The following is an 11,110-nucleotide window of genomic DNA, read 5'->3' on the forward strand; positions in this document are numbered from 1 at the left end:
AATGAGTGGTCGTTCATACTCAAAGCAATTTCTATGAGTGTAGTTATGAGCTATGAGTTTGGTCCCCACCCCCTTTCCTTTGTCTACCAAGCCGTCATATCGGTTTCGTCCGCTAGGGACTTTTTCTTTGTATCATGCAGTTAAACATGTGTGAACTAATTGTTGTGTGAGTGTTTATGTAATTATATGATTTGATTAGTTAGTTAGTAAATAAATAATTAAACCAGTTTGTATATCACTGATTTGTGATCTATGTTAGGGTTGGTGCAGATATCCAGGGGTTTGCGACATTCAGAATATGACTGATGAGGTGATAATACATTAAAAAGTGACTGTAATCGATAAGATATGAAAATATCTGAAGAGTTCTTTCGGGAAATAGAGACACTTCAAATATTTTCCCGTGGTGCCCCGACTTCCTAGTTAATTAAAGTTACATGATAAGTTTAATCGCGTAATAAAATTACACATAGAGAATTGATTTTATAATATACAGTCTTCACATTTAATGATAGTCAACGACACAACAGTATACAATTTTTGTGCTTAAACCTGAGTGTAATATTGTCACGCCTTGGTCTTAGTATTTTGTGTTTTAGATAATTAGTTGGTCAGGCCAGGGTGTGACATGGGTTTATGTTATTGTGTTGTTGTATTGGGGATTTTGTAGGCATTGGGATTGTGGTTGATTAGGGGTGTGTTTAGTATAGGTTTGGCTGCCTGAGGCGGTTCTCAATCAGAGTCAGGTGATTCTCGTTGTCTCTGATTGGGAACCGTATTTAGGTAGCCTGGGTTTCACTTTGTATTTCGTGGGTGATTGTTCCTGTCTCTGTGTAGTGTTCACCAGATAGGCTGTAATAGGTTTCACGTTCCGTTTTGTTGTTTTGTATTTATTAGTTATTTCATGTATAGTTCCGTTATTTGTTTCATTAAAAAACATGAGTAACCAACACGCTGCATTTTGGTCCGACTTTCTTGCGACAAACGAAGAACGCCGTTACAAATATACCTTTTTGTTGTTCTACGGTTTGGCCTTCTTTCATTATCAGCATTTCAGATAAATACAACATTTACACCTTGGTGGTAATTAAGTCCTTTTGCTATGTTGATCCAACCTGGGACGACATGGTGGAAGCTAAGCTGCAGTATCACCATCAACATGGGAACCCACAATGCCAGGGAACCCTCTCTTATGCTTACAGTTACATATGACACCCCCCCCCCGCATGTGGAAATGAACTGAATGATAATTCATAATGGTATATTATCAACAACAACAAAAATGACTTCATCGCACCAGATGGGGGCGCTGTTGTATAGAGAACTGCAGGCGTGGATTCCTAAAGCTTCTCAGAGTCGGACTGCTGAGCCTTGTGGCCAGTGTTGCCTTTCAGACGGTTGTGTAAAATTATTTAAAGTAAGTCGTTTTTTTGAGCATCTGAACTGTACTTTACTATTCATATTTTTGAATTCACTTCACAACAGTCCTAAAGAACATAATGCATTTTTTACTCCATACATTTTCCCTGACACCCCAAAGTCCTGATGAAATGTTGAATGCTTAGCAGCACAGAGAAACGGTCAACTTCACACACTTATCAAGAGAACATATCCCCACTGCCTCTGCTCTGGCGAACTCACTAAAGACGAATGCTTTATTTGTAAATGATGTCTGAGTTTTGGAGTGTGTCCCTGGCTATCCCCCCAAAAACATACAAAAAAAATTGTGCCTTCTGGTTGGCTTGATATAAGAAATTATTTATACTTTTGATACTTAAGTACATTTCAGAAATTACATTTACTTTTGATACATAAGTATATTTTAAACCAAATACCTTTGTACTTTTACTCAAGTAGTATTTTACTGGATGACTTTTACTGCAGTTATTATATTAAGGTATCTTTACTTTTGTTCAAGTATGACAACTGAGTACTTTTTCCACCACTGCTTTCAGATCAGGGGAGACCTGTCCCTTATTTATAGTGTCTCAGATTAGGAGAGCTGATCTAGGATCAGGTTTTCCCAGTACAGATCAATCTGCTTCAATATGATCTAATTAGCCAAACTGTTATGAACACACTTCATGAATACGAGTCTAGATCAGGGCCCGTGTCCACAAAGCGCCTCAGAACTAGAGACTGCTTTCCAACAACAGGTGGTTTCTGTTGACTATCAAACGGATGTTCTTGAACAGGAAAACATCTGAGAGCAGAGCATTACATTTACATGTTAGTCATTCAGCAGACGTTCTTATTCAGAACGACTTACAGAGGAGGACAGAGGAGTCGAGGAGAGGACAGACTTTTGGCCAAATGAGAATCTCCCAGTGAATAAAATGTATCTCAGTGACGGGGAAACTAATGAGTGGTTGAGAGGTTGAGTAGAGTGTTAATTTATTAGTCGGTAAAGGAGGAGTCTGCTCTCCTCCTTGATTACCTACTTCAGCTGAGGATTCACAAGAGTATCCTTTCAGCTTCTAGCATGGAAGTGTTTTAAAATCCACCCCCTTTGAATCAGCTGTTGTTATCTGGAAGGAGAAAAGCATGCTAATTCTACTTGTATCTATAAAATGTCTTCCACAACGTCTAGCTACATTTATTTGTATCACTACATATTTATTTAGGGATTACAATGAGCCAATGAGGATGATATGATGGTATGTCTCCACATGCCTGACTGAGCAGTGAGGTCATTCCTCAGGATCTTCCGTGTGTGTGTGTGTGTGTGTGTGTGTGTGTGTGTGTGTGTGTGTGTGTGTGTGTGTGTGTGTGTGTGTGTGTGTGTGTGTGTGTGTGTGTGTCTCCCTCGCGTATCCCTAACCCTCTCCAACCCCTGCTTGGACCACGACACTGCAGAGAAAGAATTTTACTTTATTCAAGAAAAGTAGTTATTGAGCCATTTGAGAATTCATAAAAATTGGTGGGAAATTAGTACAGTGTCTCTAACTGATTAGGTGATGGAGCTTTGGATAATTCCAGGATTAGCATTAATAAGGTGACAATCCATTGGATAATTACAGGACTGGTTATCAATAAGGTGACAGTCCATTGGATAATTACAGGACTGGTTGTCAATAAGGTGACAGCCCATTGGATAATTACAGGACTGGTTGTCAATAAGGTGACAGCCCATTGGATAATTACACAACTGATCGATATATCAATCTATTTGATAGTAATGTCCCATGGCCTGTCACCCCTAACAAACCACAGATCTCACTTATTGTGACCTCTCCCTCTCCCTCTCCCTCTCTCGCTCTGTCCCCCTCTCTCGCTCTCTGTCCCCCTCTCGCTCTCTGTCCCCCTCTCCCTCTCTGTCCCTCTCTCCCTTTCTGTCCCCCTCTCCCTCTCTGTCCCCCTCTCTCTCTGTCTCATGGAAGTGGCAGTAATTGACCCTTCGGCCTGTGTGTGTGTGTGTGTGTGTGTGTGTGTGTGTGTGTGTGTGTGTGTGTGTGTGTGTGTGTGTGTGTGTGTGTGTGTATTGTGTATTGTGTGTGTAATTGGCTGCGTTTGAGAGATAGGTTTAATTAGCGTGGTGCTTCCAGCTCGTTAGCTACTGATGAGGCCTGGAGAATACACCGTCCTCTCATCCATCCCACACACACACACACACACACACTTCTCCTTGTCTCAATCAGCAGATATTCTCTGTAAATGGGCTGTGTTGGGTTTTCCACCTCTCCTCTGTTGTTGCCATGACACCGTGAGGAGACAGCAGGTATGAAAGCAGTGCCAAAGTAACAACACGGGATATTGCATACATTCGCAGCAAGCAGAAAGCTTGTTAGTTTTATTATGAGAAACACAGCTGTCATCTGTGTGTAACTCATGCACACTATTCACTATGTAGTACACTACCCATAAGGCAATATATACGGAATGGGGTACCATTTGTGATGCACATCACACACTTATACGAACGCAGTGGAAACGCCGTACAGACAAATGTTTCCTGAGAAACTGTAGTAAACCAAGGTGTGTCTGTCTAAAGCCTACTACAGATTTGTTGTAAAAGCTCAAATTGGGACGTGTGTTGTTAGTTTGTTTTGTATGTTGCTAAGGGAATGATACAATTATTTTGGTTTGTTTCCTCACTTCTGAGCCGAAACACACTTTTCCGCTGCCGACTTTGCTCGCCTTCTGGTACACACGACGGATATCCCCTACTCTTGGCGTTATCAAAGAAACACGCAGATATCATACAAATAAACTCCCAGGCCAGAGAAGAGAGAGAGAGAGGAAGATGAAGAAGAGAGAGAGACAGAACAAGCTCGGAAGGAGAGGGAGAGGTGACTCCAGTATCCCCATCACGTGTTGTCTGGTTCTTATCTGGCCTTAGAGAGCAGCTAGTGTCTCCCACCAGAGAAAAAGCCCAAGTTCTCTCTCAGACATGAATATTTGCAATGAGAAAACATTCCCATGAAGGTACTAACCCCCACCCCCAATCTCTCTCTCTCTCTCTCTCTCTCTCTCTCTCTCTCTCTCTCTCTCTCTTCCCATATCTCCATCTTCCCCTCCGTCTCTGTCTTTGTCTTTCCCCCTCCTTCTTTATCTCTCTCTCTCTCTCTCTGTCTCTCTCTCTCTCTCTTTCTCATTCTCTCTCTTTCTTTCTCTCAATCTCTCATCTTCTCTTTCCTGATATCTTTTCTTTCATATTATCCCTGTCTCTCCATTTCTTCTCTCTCCCACTCTCCAATCTCTTTCTCTCCACTTCCTCTCTCTCTCCTCTCCTGCTGTCTATTCTCTCCCCCCCCCCCACTTCTCTGTAGTTCTCCTGGCCTGGTGGGAAAGACAGTGGGAGTCTCCCTACCCTGGTCTGGCCTCATAGATTAGCCACAACACACACACACACACGCACACACAGACACACACAAGCACACACACACACACACACACACACACACACACACACACACACACACACACACACACACACACACACACACACACACACACACACACACACACACAGGGTCAGTTTATCAGAGTGTGATAACAAGGTAAGACTCCAGACCTGTTTCAGAACAAACATTAATTCTGACATTTCAACAGCAGTCGACTAAGCATATTTATAAGAAAGGACAGAAGAGGCTCTACTGTTTAATGTACGGAAATGCTAATGTCTCTCAGAGGAATATGTTAATAAAATTGTTCGCTCTGCTAGTAAGGTGCTAAGGGTCAAGCAGACAGATCTCGAGGTTATTTATGACATAAGATCCTTCCCAAAAGCCCAAAAGGTACTGATGGAGCCCAGACATTGTCTTTACCAGAGGTTTGAGCTCCTCCCCTCAGGGAGACATTACAGGGCACCAGGGAACAAAATAAATAACGATATACGATCATTTATCCCAACGGCAGTAAGGCTCCCGAATGTTTAAACCCACCAGTAGTTGACAGAGTGTTCTGTTATGCAGATGATCATTCATGAACTTTTTACCTGTCTGTATAATACATAATGTCCTCTGTCGATCTTCCATTATGTGTTGTTGTCTATGCACAGAGCCGCAACCAAAACTTCCCCATGAGGTAAATTAAGTAATTATCTTATCTTATCTTTGTCTTCTTAACAGACCGGGATGGAACTAGGGAAAAGCTATCAGACGTGTTCCGGAGGGACGGAGTATCCAATGTTGTCAGGATTTGGCCAGGGTTGTTCCGGGTTTTGGTCACTAGATGCCCCCATTGTGCTTTTTGACCTTATGTTTTTTCCCTTGTTCCCCATTATTATTTGCACCTGTACCTCGTTTCCCCTGATTGTATTTAAACCCTTAGTTTCCCTCAGTTCTGTGCTCTGTGTTTGTATGTTAGCACCCAGCCCTAGTGTTCTGTGTTTTCTTGTCGATTCCGGTGGATGCTCTTGTGGAATTCTGTTTTTGTTTTTGAGTGTCTCTTGAGGCTTTTTTGTGCTATTCCTACCACCTTTTGGATTTGCCATTTTTGTATTTAAGGACTTCTCTTTTTACTTTATTAAATACACCGTCTTAAGTACTGCTGTGTCTGCCTCATCTTCTGGGTTCTGCTGACTATTCGTGGCTCAGTTGGTTAAGTGACTGTTTCTCACTCCGGAGACCCAGGTTCGTAACCGGGTCCTGACAGAAACACAGAGCCAAAAATGAACCCAGAGGCAGCCAGTTCCCAGGACCTTTTTGCCATGCTGTCCCACCACCAGGAGACTGTCCAACGCCACGAAGCCGCCCTGGTTCAGCAAGAGGCCTTAATGGCTAGACATTCTCATCTTCTGTCGGAGATGCTGACTTCCATTAAGCAAATATCTGATCGTCTTACCCCGGCAACAGTTCCCGTCCCAGTACCTCAGATTCACGTACCCATGGCAGTTAACCCCCTGGCTGAACCTCGTCTTCCACCTCCCCAACGGTTCTCAGGTGATCCAAGTGCTTGTAAAGGGTTTCTCACCCAATGTTCTCTCTCCTTTGAGCTACAACCCTCGTCGTTTCCCACCGACCGGTCTAAGATCGCTTATATCATCACCCTGCTGTCGGAAAAAGCCCTGGCCTGGGCTACTGCTGTGTGGGATGCCCATAGTTCCTGCTGTGCCAGCTACTCTGCCTTTGCTGAGGAATTCAAACGAGTGTTTCAAGGCCCAAGCAGTGGTTCTGACTCAGCCAAACAGCTCCTGACTCTCCACCAAGGTTGGCGCAGCGTGACGGACTATGCCATCCAGTTCCGCACGGTGGCAGCAGCAAGTGGCTGGAACAACGAGGCGCTCACGGTGTGCTTTCTGAAAGGCCTTTCCGACACTATCCAAGATGAACTGGCCACTCGGGAACCACCGGACAATCTCGAGTCCCTGATCAAGTTGGCCTCACGCATTGACCAGCTTCTGAGAGAGAGAGAACTCAACCGTAGACCTCTAGCCCCTATCAGACCCAGCTCCGAGTCCCCACCTTTATCCTCGCTGGCTCCATCGGAACCCATGCAGATTGGACGCATCTCCCAGGCTGAGAGAGACCGCCGGATGAGGGAGCGACGCTGTCTATATTGCGGCAAACCGGGCCATTTCCGTTCCACGTGTCCCGGGCTCCAGGGAAACGCTCTGTCCCGTACAGACCGGGGGAACTGTAACGGGAAACATAACCTCCTCCCATCCGTCCAACTCCCGTCTGCTCATTCCAGTCACCCTCTCCTGGGACAACCACAAGCTTCACCTTCAAGCCTTGGTAGACTCTGGAGCCGCAGGTAACTTCATGGATGGTGTCTGGGCGAAGGAGAATGGCGTTCCCTCTGAACCTCTAAGTGAACCCATGAGGGTCACTACATTGGATGGAAGCCCTTTGGGATCTGGACTTGTCACTCATGTCACTACCTCCTTGCGACTTTCAGTTTCACAACACCAGGAATTGATGAACTTTCATTTGATCTCCTGTTCCGAGTTCCCTCTCGTCCTTGGATACCCCTGGCTTCACAGCCATAACCCTCACATCGACTGGTCTGTGGGCACTATCAAGCAGTGGGGCCCTACGTGCCAAGCTACTTGTATTTTCCATAATTCCCCGAGTTCTACTCCCGAGTCTTTAGAATCCATCGACCTGACCCGAGTTCCCGAGTGTTACCATGACCTCAAACTGGTGTTTAGCAAACAGAGGGCCACCATGCTACCACCCCATAGACCTTACGATTGCCCCATCGACCTGTTTCCGGGCACTTGCCCCCCAGGGGTCGGATCTTTCCCTATCTCCACCCGAACGAGCTGCTATGGATACCTACATCAAGGACGCTCTGGAAGCAGGCCTCATGCGTCCATCCACCTCCCCGGCGGGAGCAGGGTTTTTCTTTGTGGCCAAGAAAGACGGTGGATTACGTCCTTGCATCGACTACCGGGGACTCAATGCCATAACCGTCCGTAACCGTTACCCGCTACCCCTTATGGCCACAGCCTTCGAGCTGCTCCAGGAAGCAGTTGTTTTCACTAACTTGACCTGCGGAACGCATACCATCTTGTGCGGATCAGACCTGGTGACGAGTGGAAGACCGCTTTCAACACGCCTACTGGTCACTATGAATACTTGGTGATGCCCTTCGGCCTGACCAACGCCCCAGCGGTGTTCCAAGCGCTCATAAACGATGTGCTTAGGGATATGCTTAACATATTTGTGTTCGTTTACTTGGATGACATCCTCATCTTTTCGAGCTCCCTTCAAGAACACACTAAGCATGTCAGACAAGTACTCAAACGCCTCCTGGACAGCCATCTGTACGTTAAGCCGGAAAAATGTGAATTCCATTCATCCCGAGTACAATTCCTGGGATTTGTAGTGAAACCCGGTCGAGTCCAAATGGACCCCAGGAAGGTAGGGGCGGTAGCGGATTGGCCCACCCCCAAATCCGTTAAGGAAGTTCAGCGTTTCCTGGGCTTCACAAACTTTTACCGCAAGTTCATCAAGAACTTCAGCTTGGTGGCAGCCCCTCTCTCAGCTTTAACCAAGGGTGGCAATGCAAGGTTTTTGTGGGGAAGAGAAGCTGAGACGGCCTTCCAAGGACTCAAGTAGCGCGCTCTCTCTGCTCCCATCCTGATACTACCGACTACGGATGAACCATTTGTGGTGGAGGTAGACGCATCAGAGGTTGGTGTTGGAGCTGTCCTGTCTCAGAGGGGTGAAGACAAGAAGCTTCATCCGTGCGCTTTCTTCTCACACCGGCTTACCCCGACTGAGAGGAACTACGATGTGGGGGATCGTGAACTCCTAGCGGTTAAGATGGCATTGAAGGAATGGAGACACTGGCTCGAGGGGGTTTCTCACCCGTTTCAAGTGCTTACGGACCACAAAAATCTGGAGTATATCCAGCAGGCGAAGCGGTTGAACTCTAGACAAGCTAGATGGTCTCTTTTCTTCAATCGATTCCAGTTTATCCTCACCTATCGGCCCGGGTCGAAGAATCTCAAACTGGATGCCCTGTCAGGAGTCTACGCTCCTGCCATTCGAGATGACACGGACATGCCTGTCCTTCCTGCTGCTAAGATTGTGGCTCCGATCTCGTGGCAAGTTGAAGATACCGTGAGACGTGCTCAAGCTAGCGAACCGGACCCGAAAGGAGGTCCTGCCAATCGGTTGTTTGTCCCCAAGGCAGTGAGGACTCAGGTCCTTCTGTGGGGGCACTCCTCTCGCCTCACCTGTCATCCGGGCGTAGGTCGCACCTTGGAGTTCATCCAGCGTAAGTTCTGGTGGCCTACCATAAGAGAAGACGTTGCCACTTTCGTCAATGCCTGTCCCGTGTGCTGCCAGGGCAAATCTTCTCACCTCCGCCCTCAAGGACTCCTTCACCCTTTACCTGTTCCCCACAGACCCTGGTCCCATATCTCATTGGACTTTATTACTGGACTTCCTCCATCCCATGGCAATACTACTATCCTAGTCATAATCGACAGGTTTTCAAAGGCGGCCAGATTCGTCCCTCTGACTAAGTTACCTTCTGCCAAGGAAACGGCTGAGTTGGTAATTAATCATGTGTTCCGAGTCTTCGGCATTCCTCAAGATATGGTTTCTGACAGAGGTCCCCAGTTCGCCTCAAGGTTTTGGAAGGCCTTCTGCCAACTCATGGGGGCTTCTGCCAGTCTATCTTCAGGGTACCATCCGGAGTCCAACGGCCAAACAGAGAGGATGAATCAAGAGCTGGAAACCACCCTCCGATGTATGACTCGTGACAACCCGTCCACATGGTCATCCTTTATTGTTTGGGCCGAATACGCGCACAACACCTTGCGCTCCTCCTCCACTGGTATGTCCCCGCACGAGTGTCAGTTTGGCTATGCTCCTCCATTGTTCCCGGACCAGGAGGCAGAAGTCAGAGTGCCTTCAGCCTTGAAGTTCGTCAGACGCTGTCGGCTTATGTGGAGGAAGACCCGTCTTAATCTTATGCGTTCCTCACAGAGGTACCAACAACAAGCCAACAGACGTCGCCGTCCCGGGCCTACCCTGCGCCCCGGCCAGAGAGTCTGGCTCTCCACAAGAGACTTACCTCTACGGGTGGAGTCTCGCAAGCTGTCCCAAAAATACATCGGTCCCTTCAAGGTTGCCAGGAGAGTTAACCCAGTTTCTTATCGCCTACACTTACCCAGATCCCTTAAGATTAATCCCACATTTCACATTTCATTGTTAAAACCTGTTGTTTTTTCTCCCCTTGTCCCGGCAGACAGACCTCCCCTCCGCCTCGTGTCATTGGAGGCCAGCCGGCTTATACCGTCCATCGGATACTGGATTCCCGCCGGGTGCAGCGGTCCTGGCAGTATCTGGTGGACTGGGAAGGCTACGGTCCCGAGGAGCGCTCCTGGGTTCCTGCCAAAGACATCCTGGACCCTGACCTCATTCGTCAGTTCAGGGCCCTCCACCCTGAGAGAGCTGGTAGGAACGTCAGGAGCCGTTCCTAGGGGGGGGGTTCTGTCAGGATTTGGCCAGGGTTGTTCCGGGTTTTGGTCACTAGATGCCCCCATTGTGCTTTTTGACCTTATGTTTTTTCCCTTGTTCCCCATTATTATTTGCACCTGTGCCTCGTTTTTCCCCTGATTGTATTTAAACCCTTAGTTTCCCTCAGTTCTGTGCTCTGTGTTTGTATGTTAGCACCCAGCCCTAGTGTTCTGTGTATTCTTGTCGATTCCGGTGGATGCTCTTGTGGAATTTTGTTTTTGAGTATCTCTTAAGGCTTTTTTGTGCTATTCCTACCACCTTTTGGATTTACCATTTTTGTATTGAAGGACTTCTCCTTTTTACTTTATTAAATACACCGTCTTAAGTACTGCTGTGTCTGCCTCATCTTCTGGGTTCTGCTGACTATTCGTGGCTCAGTTGGTTAAGTGACTGTTTCTCACTCCGGAGACCCAGGTTCGTAACTGGGTCCTGACACTGAGGATTAGAGAAGAAAGTCGACGAGTACAAGCCTGTCATCCCCCTCTCCTCATCCCCCTCTAAATCAAATCAAATCAAATTTTATTTGTCACATACACATGGTTAGCAGATGTTAATGCGAGTGTAGCGAAATGCTTGTGCTTCTACTTCCGACAATGCAGTAATAACCAACAAGTAATCTAACTAACAATTCCTAAACTACTGCCTTATACACAGTGTAAGGGGATAAAGAATATGTACATAAGGATATA

Source organism: Oncorhynchus masou, chromosome 25 (assembly GCF_036934945.1).
Source record: "Oncorhynchus masou masou isolate Uvic2021 chromosome 25, UVic_Omas_1.1, whole genome shotgun sequence".
NCBI lineage: Eukaryota > Metazoa > Chordata > Actinopteri > Salmoniformes > Salmonidae > Oncorhynchus > Oncorhynchus masou.